We start from the raw sequence: 16,334 nt of genomic DNA on the forward strand, positions 1-16,334 counted from the left end.
GGAGATTATCTCTGAAGATGGAGTAGCTTGCCTAAGGAGGCACAGCCCATAGTTGGCAGAACCAAGAGTGCCATCGGGTCTTTGAGCTCTAGGAACAATGCGCTTTTCAGCGACATCAGCGTTTCGGGGCCTGTGGATGGGCAGTTTTGGTTATCGTGAGGAGTCTGTGAATTCAAACGCACAGTAAGCCCTATCTGTAGCCTCCATCACGAGGGAAATAACCACTATCATGTGAGGCGGGCGTAGAATGTTTTGACACTGACACGGAGTTCAGTAGAAGAGTCTGGGAAGCACCATATTGCCCCATGTGGCATCAAAGATCTTCTGGCAGAGATAGGGCATGCTTTAGCACAGGGGACACTGGCCACAAAATTTCCTTGGCATGAGATAACTGGGACTGCGGCACCAGCATTTGGTTGACATTTCGTGGAGCACAATAGACTTATGATTCAAAGAGAGAACCCTACACCCAGTACACAGTAGGTGCTCAAAGATTTTATGAACTAAGTGCTGGCTGAATCTGAGAAGGGGAGAAGCCAAGTGCCATCGGGAAAGCCAGCCTCCCGATGGTGATTGGAGTTGAGGAATCAGCCATCGAATCCCCTTACCCATTAGGGAAAAAGGAATGGAAACAAACAGCAAAAGCATTTAGCACATTATTAAACACTGGAAAGCTGTTGCTTTTGAAATAATAACAACCGTGCAATCTCATTAGAAGTTCTAATGGGAACAGAAAAGAAATGCTTACGGCCAATTTTCTTTCTGTGCCTGTAATTAGTGGCATATTTTTAAAGCACTGAGTAGGGTGTTGAGTCTTTTTTAATCACTGCTAGTTCATTCATTTATTCATTCATTCATTCCCCAAATGTTCACTGAGTTCCTGTTTTAGGCCAGGCACTGATCCAGGTTTTGGGGATGTAACGGTGAACAAAGCAGACAAAAGACCCTGCCTCATGGAGTTTACACCCTAGACAGCAAAGGAAAGGTATGCTACATAGCGTATCAGATGATGGCAAGTGTCACAGAGACAGAGAGGCAAGGAAACGGGACATGGGGCAAAAAGAAATTTTTTTTTGAGACGGAGTCTTGCTCTGTTACCCAGGCTGGAGTGCAGTGGCGTGGTCTTGGTTCACTGCAACCTCTGTCTCCTGGGTTCAAACAATTCTCCTGTCTCAGCCTCCCAAGTAGCTGGGATTACAGGAGCCCACTACCACACCCAGCTAATTTGTGTATTTTTAGTAGAGATGGGGTTTCACCATGTTGGCCAGGCTGGTGTCAAACTCCTAATCTCGTGATCCGCCTGCCTCAGCCTCCCAAAGTGCTGGGGTTACAGGCATGGGCCACTGTGCTCGGCCACAAAAAGCAATTTTAAACAGGATGATCAGGGAAGGTCTCATTGAGAAGGTGACGTTTGTGCAAAAATCTGGGGATAAGAGAGAGCAGCCAAACACATATCCGAGGTAGAACGTAACTGGTCTGCTCTTATTTAGCCAGGAAGTCACTATGGAAAGAGCAGAGTGGGAAGGCAGAGAGAAGTAGGTTGAGGTTGGAGAAAGAAACAGAGACCCAGGTCCTTATGGGCCTTTGGAAAGACATAGGCTTTTATTCTGAGTAACACGGGAAGGAGTGGCATTATCTGATTTGTATTTTAGCAGGTTTCCCTGGTTACTGTGTTGAGAATAAATGTAGAGTCAAGGGTGGAATTAAAGGGACTAGTCTGGAGGAAAAAATCCAGGAGAGAGATGGTGGCGGCCTGAACCAGGATGGTAGCAGCGGAGGTGGTGAGAAGTGGCTGGATTTTGGATGTATTATGAAGGTGGAAGAGACAACATTTGCCAATAAGTTAGATGCAGAGTGAAAGGGAAAGATTCCTCAAGGGTGATACTAAGGTTTTGAACCCGAACAGCAGTAAGAATACCCCTGCCGCTAACTGATATGAGGAAGGCAGTGGTAAGAACATGTGTCTGGGAAAGACGATAGGAAGTTTGATTTTGATTAAGTTTGATATGGTATCTATCTCTCTATCCATTTATAATTTAGCTATATATCTGAAATTCAAGGGAGAGATTCCTATTTACAGAGGAAAAAAGAGCAGAGAATGGAACCCTGGGGATTAGAGAAGGTTATAATCAGCAAAAGGAGACAGCAACTGAATGGCAGGAAACCATGATTGCGTAGACTACTGAGAGTCAAGTGAAGGAACCGTTTCAAGAAGCGTCAGTTATTTCAGCTGCATCAAAGGCTGCTGAGAGGTTGAGCAAGGTGAGGACTGATAATTGACCATTTGGCTTAGTAACATGGAGGTCAGCGTTGAGCTTGATGAGAACAATTTCAATGGACCAGGGTAGGGTGACAGCTGACTACTGAGGCTTAAAGAAAACAGGAGGAAATGTAATCAGTGAATATAGACAATTCTTTTGAGTTTTGTTGCAAAAGTGGGTGTAGAAAGGAGGAAATGTAGCTGGAAGGGGCTGTCAGTCAAGAGAGAATTTTTAAAATGTGGGCAATATTACAGCATGTTAATAAGCCGATGGGATGATCCAAGAGCGAGGGAAATTGACGTGAGACAGAGAGAGAAGACTTGTGGAGAAATGTTGAGTAGGTGAAAGGAGATTGGACTTGCAGCCCGAGTGCGGAGGCTGGCTTTAGAGAGCAGCACAGGTGAGTCATCTGTAATAAGAGCAGGGAAGCCAAATCCGTGGGCACAGACGCAGGTAGGAGGTAGAAGCAATAGTGGGAGAGTATGGAAGATGCCTTCTTCTTGTTTCGTTTTCTCAATGGGATAGGAAGCAAGACCATGGGCTGAAAGTGAGGGGAGGGGAAAGGCATTGGAGCTATGAGAACAGACATCTCTCCCAAGGCTATTGTGAGCATGAAATGATATGACCCAAGTTCAAAGCCTGGATCATAGGAGGAAGTACTTAAAAATGTGAGTGCCTTTCCCTCTAATTGAAAGGGATTCTTCTACGACCTTTGTCATTGTTGTTCATAGGAATGTTTTATTGATCTATTTGTTTATTTTTAGAGAAAGGATCTCACTCTGTCACCCAGGCTGAAGTGCAGTGGTGTGGTCACAGCTCACCGCCTCCTCAAACTCCTAGACTCAAATGCTCCTACCTCAGCCTCCTGGGCAGCTAGGACTACAGGCATGCACCACCATGCCCAGCTAATTTTAATTTTTTTTTCTTTTGTAGTAATGGGAACTCAGCTGTGTTGCACAGGCTGATCTTGAACTCCTGGCCTCAAAGCAATCCTTCTGTGTTGGCCTCCCAAACTGCTTAGATTACAGGCATGGGCCACCATATCTAGCCTCAGCCTTATTTTAAAAATTATGTATGTTGTTTTTATTATTATCATTATAATATTTATTTCCCAGTATATTTATTATGGAAAAATGCAGAAAAACTTAAAGAAAAAAATCACTTATGTCATTTCCTCAAAGGAAACAGCTATTAAGTTTGATGTACATCCTTTCAGCCCCTTTTTCTATAAATACACATTATATACTTCCAAACATATTTCCTTTTTAACTTTTCATTGTATTTGACTATTTTCCCATGTCCAAAAATATGATTTTTAATGTCAACATAGTATTTCATTATGTAGACAGTACATTTATTTTAGACTTTTCTATTTTGATTACAAAAGTCAATACCAGTTTTTCACATTTATAACTAACCCTGCAATGGACATCTCCTTACAGAAATCTTTACACTCTGATGAGTTTTTTTTTTTTAAATAAACTCGTAGAAATTGAATTACTGAGCCAAAGGGTAGAAACACTTTTATTTATTTATTTATTTATTTATTTATTTATTTTAAGACGGGGTTTCACCGTGTTGGTCAGGCTGTTCTTGAACTCCCGACCTCAGGTGACCCACCCACCTTGGCCTCCAGAGTGCTTGGATTACAGGTGTGAGCCACCATGCCTGGCCAGAAACACTTTTAAGGGTCTTGATAAGTGTTGCCAAACTCCCTCTCGGAAAGGTTATTCCAGTGTGTACTTCTCCCAGCAGCGTGAGAGCACCCCAACATGATCATTTAAAAAAACTTCACCAGGTCAGTGTCAATTTTTTTTTTTTTTTTTGCATTTCCATGATGACTTGTGAATGTAAACTTTTTCCCATATGTTTACTCTATTTGCATTTCTCTGGAATGCTGCTCTGCCAGAGAGCTTGGCTTGAAGAAAAGCCTCTCTCTCAGTGGAAATGTTTTTGAAGCTGCTGGAGTTGTCTGGGCTGAGCCCTTCTATGACGCTCCCCTGCACAAGGACCTCAGCACCAGAAAGCGTGCATGAAGGACTGTGGCAAAATCCTTTGGCTGGATGACTCCTTTCCTTGTTCTTCAGGAGCCTCCTCCAGCCCCTTCTTGCCCCTAGATGGCACCTCCATATCAGGGTGACTTCGGCTACTTCTGTTTGGAATGGCAAACCCTGGAGACCACAAGTCCTTTTCAGTATTCCACAAAGAGAGGATTTCATCCCATCTGTGACCTGGGAGCAGGGACGAATCTACAACGGGGCTGTGTGCTATTGTCTTCTTTATCTTGCTGCATAGGACCTGAGCCTCCACTGGTTTCAAAATTAAATATTCCTTCTCACTCAATGGAAGGAAACTGAAACCACTGCATCGTTAGCACTGGATTTGTAAAAATGCTTTTTTTCCAAAGTATCTTTAACGCTCATTTTATTTGGTTGAAACCAATCCTGTCCTTTTTAAACCAGATCATCAGAGACCTTCTGAGCAGAGGCTTTAGCCAAAAAAGGAAGATATTCTGGCAAATTTCTAGGGATAGAAAAATCCCCTTTTCAAGCAGCTTATTTTGTTAGAGATGCTTTCATTCGTGTTCTGCCTCTTTTCACACATGCACATGCAAACACATCCACACATGCACCCCACCATCATTCACCACATTCATTCCCCCACACTCACATCACACACCACACCGCACTGCACACGCACACACACCACACAACAGACACATGCTCATCCATAGGACCCAGAGGCACTGTGCATGCACACACCATACACACACAACACGCTCGACCTACACAACACGTAAGCTCATTTGTACATCACACACCATACCACATATACACACACACCCCTCACACTCAGATCACACCACACTGCACACACACACCATACTCACACACAAAACACGCTTGACCTACACAGCAACGCATACCACATCACACAGAGCACAACACACACACACACACACACACACAGACACCATCACACACCTGACCTACATAGCACGCTCACATGACATCACACACACACCGTATTGCACATGGACACACTCGCCACATCATTACCTCCACAATCATAACCCCCATCACATACACGCATCCCTTCTCCCCCAGCCTCTCCCCCATCCCAGCCCTCCACCCTTAAGCTTTAAAAAACAGATGTGGTTCTGTGACTTCCCTGAAAATGAAAGGGATGTGCACTAACCCTGGCTCCTTTTCCTGTGTCAACAGGCACCGAAGCAGCCCAGACGTCTTTCTTCCTGCTCGTGAAGGGTGGGGGGAAGGGGCAGAATATGCACAAGCCAGGGGTCTGGGATGGATCAGAGCATGAATTAAAAATTAGTGAGTCGTTCGTGAGGTAATCACTTTAGGCCAGAGCAAGGCTTGGACTGAGACCTTTCCCCTGCTTGCTCATTAAGATGGCTCATGGAACTGACAAACTGCAATAAATAGAGTCCAGGGCAGATGGTCAGAGCTAGACAATAAGAACCTCGAAGCATCCACCCTTCTAATTTTCCTCCACATTCCTCATTTAAAGATAAAGAGATTTTAAAAATAAAGACTCAAAGGGCTGAAGGAGCTACAGCCATCCAGCTCTGCTAATTAGAAAGAGCAAGTCTAATCAAGGTTGATCATCAACTTTACAAATTACCTGTAGTCTAATTTTTATGCCGCAGTAGTTTCTCCATTCCCACCCCTCCTTCAGAGTTACTCTCCTCTCCCGCCTAGCCAGAGTAATCTCAGAAATCACGGCAATTTTTAACACCTGCCTCGAGAAACATCATTCAGAAAGCAACTCTGCTGCAAACTCCCCCAGTGAGGCCGTCCACAGCCAAGTCCAGGTGCCTCTCTGAGCACCTGTGCGTTGGTGAGATTCCTGCCACTCTGCCCTTCCATCAGCTCAGATGCTTGGAAAGTGTTCCCTGTAGCCTAGAGGTGTCAAGTCTCAGTTATTTCAACCACTGAAACATTGCCAAGTGGCAGTAGAGAGAGCAGATCACAGTGGTAAAGATCTTGGGCTGCAGATTCGGTCTGTGTTTTGATCCTGGCTAGAACCCTGGGCCGTCGACCCTGAGCCTAAGGCCTCTCATGTATGAAACAGATGATAACAGGATTCACTTCACAGAGAAGGTGGAGAGGGGTCAATGAGGTGATGCCCAGTGCCCGGCACATAGTAAGGCTGCAATAAATGGCAGCTATTATTATGAAGGCCCCCAATATACATGATGGATGAGCTCATTGTTCTAGAACTTTTTGTGGCTCTGATGGTGCCCTGCAACAGGAAACACAGAGGGGAGATTTTAGCAGCCTGTTTTCAAAAAGATGAACTGCTGTTTCCTGTAGCAAAACTGAGGGCTAGTGGAGAGTCTTACTCCACTTGCTCTCAGTATCAGTGATGGGGTCATCCTAGTGAGTGACCATGTTGTCATGGTGTCCTTGCCCTTCCACAGTCACCCTAATGAAACGCCCTTGTCTATTTCAGCTTGTTCTCCCAGCTGGAAAGAGGTCTCTCTCCTTTGTATGAAATTGGCAAGTTATTATTAGAGTAATAATACCTGTTATTACCAGCCAATCTCTCTTTCAATAGTACATTATGGTTATACACTTGACTTGAAAATCCTGTGCTGTTGTCATTTGCAAAGGCCAGATTAAGCATAACAATAAAATTTGAAGTAATAATAATAACATCTTGCATTTCCACGGTACATTTATTTTTCAAGTACATAGTGTGTCAGCAGGCTGCTCTCTGACCTCCGCTGGCCGAGAAATCCTGGCGTTGTGCCTTTTACTCGGTTTGGAACCCTAAGTTTTCAGGTCACATGTCCCTTTGGAAATCTCTGTGCACTGCATCCTCAGCCTCCAGTGACAGCTGTGCCAGGCAGAGCTAGACCTGGTGGGAGGAGTTGTAGGGGGAACTGTTTTTCTGCAAACACACACCCCTGACCCCAAAGAAGCAGCCTCTTTATTGTGGCCATTTATTATTTACAAAGCACTGCAGGTGTACATGCACCTTATGAGACACAAAGACAAGGTCCCTGCTCCGTGGACTGAGAGGTTTTATCCTGCATTTCATCTGTCTGAGCTGACTGGTAGAAATGCAAGGCAAGTAGGGTGGAAGATCCAAGAGCGATGTCTGGGATGTCAGAGTGGAAGGAAGGATTTCTGACGAGGAATTTTAAATGGGAAAAGTCGGAGCAGATGCGTGCAACTCTCAGCATCACTCCAGGATCTAGAGGAATCTTAGTGATATCCTGTGTTCCAGCCCAGGGAAGACAAATTCTGCCCCGGTGCCTTTGAACAGTTGGGACTGGAATAAGGCCAAAGACTAGGAAGAGACAACAAATGCTCTCCCAAGAGCCTCTGACGCAGCACGTACCTCCCCTTCCCCAACTTTCCTGAAAGTTTTCTTATTTTCTTTTGGGTGGGGGAGTGAAGGAGGTAGGGAGGAGCATTAGTCAGTCTTTTAAAAAATATATTATTGTTATTAATTTATTGTGTAGCTTTAAGCAGATTTGTTTTCCTTCTCAAGAAGGAAATTTCAGGTTTGACCCCTAATATTCAGCCACCCCCTACCACTGGGCAATTACTCTTCTATCTGTGTCTGTCTTAGCCAGGCCAGCCCTAATGGGGTTCCCCAATCCCTGCACATTACCATCATCTGCCTGCCTCATTCTTCCATCCACTGAGAGGCACGGAACAGGCCCTGGCATGAAGAGATGAACAATATCCTTGCCCCCCAGAAGCAACAGAGGAATGGAAATGAGGATGTGAAGGGCCTCACAGGGAGGCTGGGGTCACCGCTGCCCTCTCCTGCAGGAGGAGACAGTTTGGTGATAGGAACACAGGTTCCTTCAGGGCTTTCAATCATTCACTTGAAATGTTCCTGGGTTCCCACCCTCTAGAACAAGGGCTGAAATTCTAGGAAGGCTCAGAAATCCAGCCTTGCCCCAGGATCGGCAAAAACTGATCACGTCCTTGGCATGGGATTCTTCCTGCTCAGAGCTTAGGGCTTAGTCTAATACCAGGCAAGTTCTGCAGCCAGAAACAGATATAAATTTGGCTGAGCAGCACGGGTGAAAATAAAATAGATTTGTAATGTACCAAATATGCACCAGATGGCTCTACTTCCTACCAGCCCGGTAAGGCTGGTTAACAAAGCCTTACTGCCCTCCTTCATCACCATCATCATCATCATCATCATCATCATCTCTTATTAAAGCCCTCTGGTACATGGTGTTCTGCAGAGCACTCCAAGTCTGGATATCAAGCTGAAAATATCTCCTGCCTCCCTCCCCTTTGCTTCCCGGTTGTGTCTGCTCTGGGTCATCGTTTCCTCCACAATCCTCTCTCCCCTGGCCTCGCTTCATTTCCCACCACCGCTCTCACCCTGTTTTACCTGCCACTTTCCAAGCCTGTGTCTCTCAAAGTCTGGCCCTCACACCTCCTGCATCAGAATCGTCTGGGGAGTGTGTTAATGGTGCAAATTTCTTAGAACTCTTCCACCCCTGTGCTAATTCAGAGTGCCCAATAGTAGTCTGTGGACACTTGCATTTTAACAAGTTCCTTGCCACGGACTTTGAGAAATGCCACCCTAGATGCTTTCTTTTCAACAAGAGTCAAAGAATTAGTCTTCCAGCTTCCCAGTGTAGAGAGGTACAGACCAGAAGTCAGCCCTAGAAGGGACACCAACGTTGATGTACCAGAACTGACCTGTGCCTGATTGCAAAGTAAAAATTTCAGGAAATTAGAAAGCTGGTTGATGGCTTGAAAGCTAGCCACAGGAGGAATATTAATACCACAGAAATTATCAAACCCTAATAACCAAGGCTTTTGCTTTTTTTTTTTCGCTGCAAACATTTTAGTGATTATTCTTGAGCACACATTTTGGAAATTTTTTACTTCAAATGGCAACAAGTTAAATAAATGTTTATAATATACAAGAAAATATGACCAAAAGTAAAACTTGCTTTAAGCATGACTTGCATTTAAAACAGTGTTTTCCCCTCTTAATATATCTTTATTTTTGAGCTGCACAAACACACTTAAGACTTTGATCTTCGTAGCACGGCATTTAGGTAATAAAAATATAGTCCCACCTTAAAGAAATAAAAAGGTTGTGCATGATTATACGCCGAACAAGAGAGAACGCTAGAATATTCAGATAGTGCAGGCCTCATTAAAGAGGAACATAAAAAGCTTGAGATGTTCATTAATTCTCTGTGTTTGGAGGAAGCAGGATTTTTGACCAAGTAGCTTAAAAACCAGCAAAATGCTTTTTCAAGAAAGAAACAGTTCACCAGTACACCACGGGACACCCAGTATCCAGCCCAGCACTGTGATTTGCAGATGAGAGCGCTGAGGCCTGGAGAGGTGAAGGGACCCGTTCAGGGTCTTGCGACAGTGAAGATAAAGTCACAGCTAGAGTGACCCCTGTTCCAGTATGCATGACAGCTGCATTCCTCTTTCACAAATGCTTTGCACCTGTTGGGAGGTTGGTTTGGAGGGCTTCTTTCACATAGTTGGCTTAAATGTCGGACACTCTGTGAGTCAGTTGGGGTTGTTCGATTGCAAACCACAGATTCTGACTCCCTTAAGCAGAAAAATAAAATTCAGTATAAGAGTCTCACTGAGTTCACAGAGCAGAAGGGAAAGCTAGAAACCAGACTTAAAGAAACATTGAGCTAGGGCAGCTCAGGATTCCCTGGGGCAGGAATTAGGGGATGGTCTCCTTAGGGAGATGCTACTGGGTTGAACCAACTCCAAACTCTTCTTTCCAGCCTTGCTTCACTCAGCTCAGAAGAAGAAGTCTTTGAAGAGAATCTGAATGCTCTTGGGCCCTATGCTCACCTCTTAGCCAGGGCAGACAGGTCACACTGATTGACACCTCCAAGACGGCACAGAATGGATGAGAGGGGATTTCCCAAAAGGCAATCATGCTCCATTGCAGTGAGAAGGAAAAAATGAAAGCAGATAGCCAAAAAACTACAATGCCATCTATGTGCTTCAACACAACAGTGAGCTCCAGGGAGCTTGAGTCAGGATCTCCGCCCTCTTACCCCTAATCCCCAATGTTGCGCTTTATGGCCTGGACACACCCTGCCTTCGGTTGCTGCTGGGATTGGGAACCTGACTTGGGCTTCCTAATGCGTCACTGTAAGGGTTCCCAGCCATCTTCTGTTCACCTTCTGTGGCCTCTCTTAATTGTACTGACTACTATCTAAAAGCTAATGATCCCCAACTCTGTTCCAGACCCATAGTTTGAGTTTCCTAGTGGACAGAGCCATTTCTCAGACCCAACTTTCCCTTCTCTCCTGCTGCCTCTTCCTTAATTCAGGTTTGCATCATTATCAATTGGTCTTTCAGACCAGCCTCTGGACTTTGTCTCCATCTTCATTTTCTTTCCGATCCAATCCATCCTCTGCACATAGGTCACATTACTCCCATCCTTCAATGGTATCTAATGACCATCAAAGCCTTTTGTGACCTGATGTTGACTTGTCACTCTCAGCCCATCTGTGCCTCTCTGCTGACACTCGGCCTTTGCCTTTACCACATGGAGCCTCTCCGCAGACCCACCAAGCCTTTCCCACTCTCGTGCCTTTTCACATGCCTTTCCTCTGTGTGCAGGGCCCTTCCTCAGAAACTTTCCCTAGAAAGTTCTTAGGCATCCTTTATGACCCAGAGAATAAGATAGAAAATGTGGGCTGAATGCTAACGCATTAGGTGGGTGGGCCAGGTGGAGACTGCCTTGGTGAAGTCTTCTCTGACTTGCTCAGTTAGGTTTTATTTCTCTGTCCACTGTATTTTCACAATTCCGTTCATGAAGTTCATAAAGTCCGTATTCCACACTAATATATGCATTTGCATGCCATTTTTCACCTCTTCATGGACACTTATCAATTTTTTGCCCACTCAGGACCTTTTCTTCTCTTTTTTTAAAGCCAAAGGCATGTAAAAATATATTTTAACTTTAAAAATAACTTAGTTACAGTAATACTTGGCCAGTGTCTTACCAACATGTAGCTGACAGTCAAAATTTTGCAATATAGATATAATATATAGGGATACATAAGAACTGCAAGAAAATCCCCAAAACCCAAAAAGTTCAAATATGACAACAGAAAAGTTTTAACACTGGAAAATTTGCTATGGTGAGCCCAAGCAATAAACAGAAAAGAATCTAGAAAAAAGGCTTTGTTGTTAAATAAATTTTGACTTTCTCTTGCTCAGAAAATGTCGGAGTGCTGTAAAGTTCTATAAAGTTCCTTAATGTGAATCGCCCAGCCCTTCATGGCTAGTGCCAATCCTGGCCAAGCCAGATTGCTTGTGTGTCTGCAAACAGTACACGAGCTGAACATCACCAAGGCCTGCCGAAAATGGGCTCTGGCTGACTCACTTCCTCTTTTTGCCAAGACAGGTTTTGCTTTGTTGTTTTTTCTAAATTGTTTCTGCAAACAGGGCATAACAGGTAAAAAAAAATACTTTGTAAGAATATTATTTTAGAAAACCCATCACAAAACTGTAAATACAGCTCCGGAAGCCCTTCTCTTCAACTGCGGTCAGTTTGTTTTTTGTACCTTTTACCCCAAAGGAAAAAAGTTGGTATCCTGTTACTTATTTTTGTCCATGACATTCAGCACCTCATCCAAAAGTGAGGGCCCAAGATCCAGCTGCAGGGAGAGGAGGGAACCTGTAAGGTCAGAGAGGGACTCCTCTGACTTAGTCTTTCCCTTGATGAGCTCGCAGGGGGCAGGATGGTCCAATATGTCCCCAGCTGGCCAGTTGGGGTACTGTTCAGACAGGCTGGAGGACTGGCTGTCCCTGCCTTGGCTGGACTAAGAGGCAGAACCGCTGGAGCCCCAGGAGGTGTCTCCCCCGGACCTTTTCACATCTTCCCTATGTTTGGGGAATTCTGTTTTAAAATCCCCACATCCTAACTTAGAAGGCAGGTACTCACTCTCCCCACCTCTCTTGCAGCTAGGGCACAGCTGCATCAGAAGGACTCTGAGCCAGAAGCCAGCACAGCAAAGCAGCGCAAACCAGGAGGAGTATGTTCTGGCCAAGGCGGCTTATGTCTGCCTCAGTCTCAGAAGATCCTGATGAGAGCACCCAAGGTCCCACCTTAGCAGGGGCACGAGTTCAAGCCGTGTGTCTGTGCTGAAAGGGGAGCCAGCATTGTCTCTTCTAGACTATTCTGCAAAGCGTTTTGAGGTATTATTCCTAGATTCATAGCTTCCCAAAGATTTGGTGACCTAACTAATATTCTTTAGTAAATTCGCTTTCTGCGTAAAGTAGCCAGACATGATTTCTGATATTTGCAACTAGGAATCTTTAAGTCTGAAAGACCTTCAAGAGTAGGGCTCACAGCTTGTTTATTTCTTCATTCCCCACACAGTGCATGGCACTGAGAAGTTTCTCTCTACATGTTTGTTGAATGAATGAATGAGGCTGCTTATCGGCAGTGTTTGACTTCACTTTAAGAGCGGCAGGCTGGAGTTTAAGAGCTGACCATAATGCCTATGTTACTTGCGTCAGAAATCTGAGCCCTACATCTTATTTCAAGGAGCTCAGGAGTGTTCAAAGAGAAATATTAAGCAATCCATAAGATTATTTTAATGTTTATGTATAATTTCTTTTCTGCTTGACTTTTCCATAAAGCTCTTATACTTGGAATTTCATTTCATTTTTTAAACTCCACTCTGTTTCTACCTTCTTTTCATTTCTTCCCCACACAGATTGATGGAAGGATTAAATGAATTTCAGTGCCCTAAATGTAAAACCGTTTCTCAGAGTGCGGACTGCCTATGTGCCATCTCCTCATCAGGCCCTGGAAATGGTTTCCTTTCTTCGCTAGTAGCAGAGCAAAATGGTGGAGGCCTTTGATTCCATAAAGTATTTCATAGAGTCTCACCTTACTTCCTCAAGGACAAGATAGAAAATGAGGCCCGAATATAATGCATTAGGTGGATGGGAGAGATGGAAATTCCCATCTGTCCACCCAAATCTCATCTCCCCTTCTTCTGTAGGAACAGCAGTGGAGCGGGCTCCTGGTGGCTAAGCTGCCCTGCCTTTCCCACCTTCCCTATGGTGGGGCGCGCCTTTGTGTCTACATTCTCCCCACAGGCTTGTGAGCAGAAGTCATCCATGTCCCCATGAGGCCAGCACATATATCTTCTCCACTTGCTCCTCCACACTCTTCTCCTGCTTCCTACTTGTGAGAATGGTGACCAGCAGAGCCACGCAGAAAGCCACATGCCGAAGACAGAAGAGCTGCCATCAGCCTGGGTCCCTGGCTAACGGTGGGAGGATGGACTCCTGCCAAAGTGGGGCCTCTCCATACTGTCATGCGAGAGAAATGCAAAACTGTATACCAGTTAAGCCCCTGAGCTGTTACTAAACTTACTAAACGTACTTTCCTTTAATGCACGGGGTTAACTGGTGTAACATACCCAAAGAATAGTGACCAATGCTTGAACATCAGCCTGGAAGGGGAACACGAGCAGCGTGCCGCAGGGTTCTGTTTTGATGCTGACACACATCATTTAAGCGACAGCTCAGACAAGGCTGTGGAAGATGTGCTTCTCAGATTTAAAAATGACACTATGCTGAGAGGGATAGCTGGTCAAATTTTAAAAGATTTCGACAAGTTAAAAATAACAAGTGATATTTCCTAAGCATTTAATGTCAGTCAGGCTCTGGGTTAAATGCTTTCCAAACATGATCTTGTTTAATACTTATGATGATCCTATGATGTAGAAATATTACCTCCCTTTCTGAGATGGGAAAACAGAAACGTCAAGAGATTAAGTAAGGAACTGGTAAATGATAGCACTGGGATTTCAACCTGGAGTCTGTGGTTCTGACCACTTTGCTTAGGGTGGTCCTGGGTGTAGGTTGGTTTGGGCAGCCCTGGTTGTTTATGTTGTCTCAAAATAATTGTTAATAATAATAATAACACCTGCTTTCAGTCTTAAAATGGTCACAATTTATATGATAAATTATATGATCACTTTTGTGATTCTGCCCAGTCTAAACCCTATAAGATAAAATTCAAGAGAAATCACTATAGAGTCCCATACATCAAATGTTCAAATATGGAAAATCCAATAGAGGGGGTTTGTTTTCTCTAAGATTACATTGAGCTAATAGCATGATGAGGCTGTAAAAATGGCACTGGAAATTTACATATCATCATTGACAGGTGTGGTGAACCCAGAACCAGGTACAGGATGGTTCTGTTGTGCTTGGTGCTAGACAGGCTACATCTAGACTGCTGGGATCCTTTCAAGGAACCATATTTTCAGAGAGGTGAACAATCACAAATGGAGCACATTCAGAGGATGGTGTGCTGGTGCAATATTGAGAAACCAAGTCATATGAGGACTGGGTAAGGGCACAAGGGATTCTTTGCCTGGAGCCAAGCAGACGTTAGGGACATGTGAGCTGTCCTCACATATCCCAATGGCTGCCATGTGGGGGAGGGATCAGGCTGATGCCAGGGACTCCAGATGGCAGATCCAGGACTAGGTGGAATGACAAGGAAGCAGATTCCAGCTCAATTTCAGGAAGAACTTTCTAACAATCTGAGCTGTCTGACAATGTGCCCAACTTGCAAAGGATGGAGCAGCCGGTTCCTGCTTGTATTCAAGCCAAAGCAGGCTAGACCTCAGTCAGAGACGTAGTAATGGTGGCACCTGCTCTGGGAATGGAGTTGAACTAAATGCCCTCGATGTTTCTTTCTCAAATTCTGTTATTCCAACAACAGTGATAAAATCAGATTATGGACACCAGAGAGGGCACAAGATGTATTCAGTGTGTGAGTGGAAGAACCAATCACAGCCTAGATTTTTTAAAAAGCAAGTAGACAGTGCCCTAAATCTGTGGTTTGAGTGGGCTTGTGGTCTAACAGGCTTGAGTTACCACGGCTGCCGCAGCAGGCCCGGGACTTGAATGAAGCTGGTTAGGGAAGATTCTGTAATTAGGACCAGGAGTTAGGGATTGCATCTCAGCAGCCAGACAGAAGAGCTCCTGGGTCTTCAGGGCCTAGGGGAGCTGAGAGAGGGATCTCTGATGCAGTCTTGTATAGGAACAGGGAGAAAGAAGTAGACCCAGTATTGTAGCAACTGCCTAGAAAGAGCCAGCTGCGTATATTGCCCTCCCTGCTGGAGATGCTAGTCTCCAGATTTCTTACCTAGAGCAAAGAAACTTATATTCACTCCCAGGTAGGTGCCAGACACTGTGCTGAGGGCTGAGGATTCAAAGGCAGAATTTAAAATTAAGATGTTTTCTCGATTGCAAGTAACAACAACAACAACAAAAAGCAAACTCAATCTCATTTAAATATAAAGGTAATTGATTGAGCTGTGTAATAGAGAAATCTAGAGGTAGTTCTAGTTTGAGGCAATGCTTGATCTAGTGCCTCAAATAATGAGACCAGACCTCCATTTCTGTCTCTCCATTTCTTCTTCTTTCTTTCTTTCTTTTTTAGAGACAGAGTCTTACTTGGTCACCCAGGCTGGAGTGCAGTGGGGCGATCTTGGCTCACTGGTTCCGCCTCCCAGGCTCAAGCAATTCTCTCCTGAGTAGCTGGGATTGCAGGCACCTGCCACCACACCCTGCTAATTTTTGTATTTTTAGTAGAGCCAGGGTTTCATCATCTTGGCCAGGCTGGTCTTGAACACCTTACCTCGTGATCCACCCACCTTGGCCTCCCAAAGTGCTGGGATTACAGGAGTGAGCCACCGCGCTCAGCCCTTTCTCTTCATTTCTTAGCTCTGGGTGGCTTCGTTGCAGGCCTGACTCTACCACCCCAACCTTCACCTCCACTGATGAGGATGTTAAGCTTCTAAGTTGTTACTGAATGTACTTACTGAGTACACTTTTCTTTAATGCACGGGGTTAACTGGTGTAACAGCCAGATCCAAAGAATAGTGTCCACTGCTTCAGTATTAACCCGAAAGGAGAACACTAGCAGCATGCTACGGGGCTCTGTCTTTGATGCTGACACAGATTATTTCAGCACACTCGAAGAAAGCCAAGGTTTCTTCCAGTATCCCAACAGGCTACATGTGCAGCAGGG

The 16,334-nt window shown here is 44.7% G+C and overlaps 1 long non-coding RNA gene across 1 annotated transcript; it reads left to right on the plus strand.

Annotated features, from left to right (window-relative positions):
• The first annotated feature begins 1,730 nt into the window (after positions 1-1,730).
• LOC116531057 lies at positions 1,731-14,319 on the plus strand. Its single transcript, XR_004260241.1, has 4 exons — positions 1,731-1,908; positions 2,041-2,262; positions 2,787-2,929; positions 13,282-14,319. It is a non-coding gene; the product is annotated as an uncharacterized LOC116531057 (long non-coding RNA).
• Positions 14,320-16,334: the final 2,015 nt, after the last annotated feature.

The sequence above is a fragment of the Sapajus apella genome, unplaced genomic scaffold (genome assembly GCF_009761245.1).
Source record: "Sapajus apella isolate SASKATOON/1434 unplaced genomic scaffold, GSC_monkey_1.0 scaffold69, whole genome shotgun sequence".
Classification (NCBI taxonomy): Eukaryota; Metazoa; Chordata; class Mammalia; order Primates; family Cebidae; genus Sapajus; species Sapajus apella.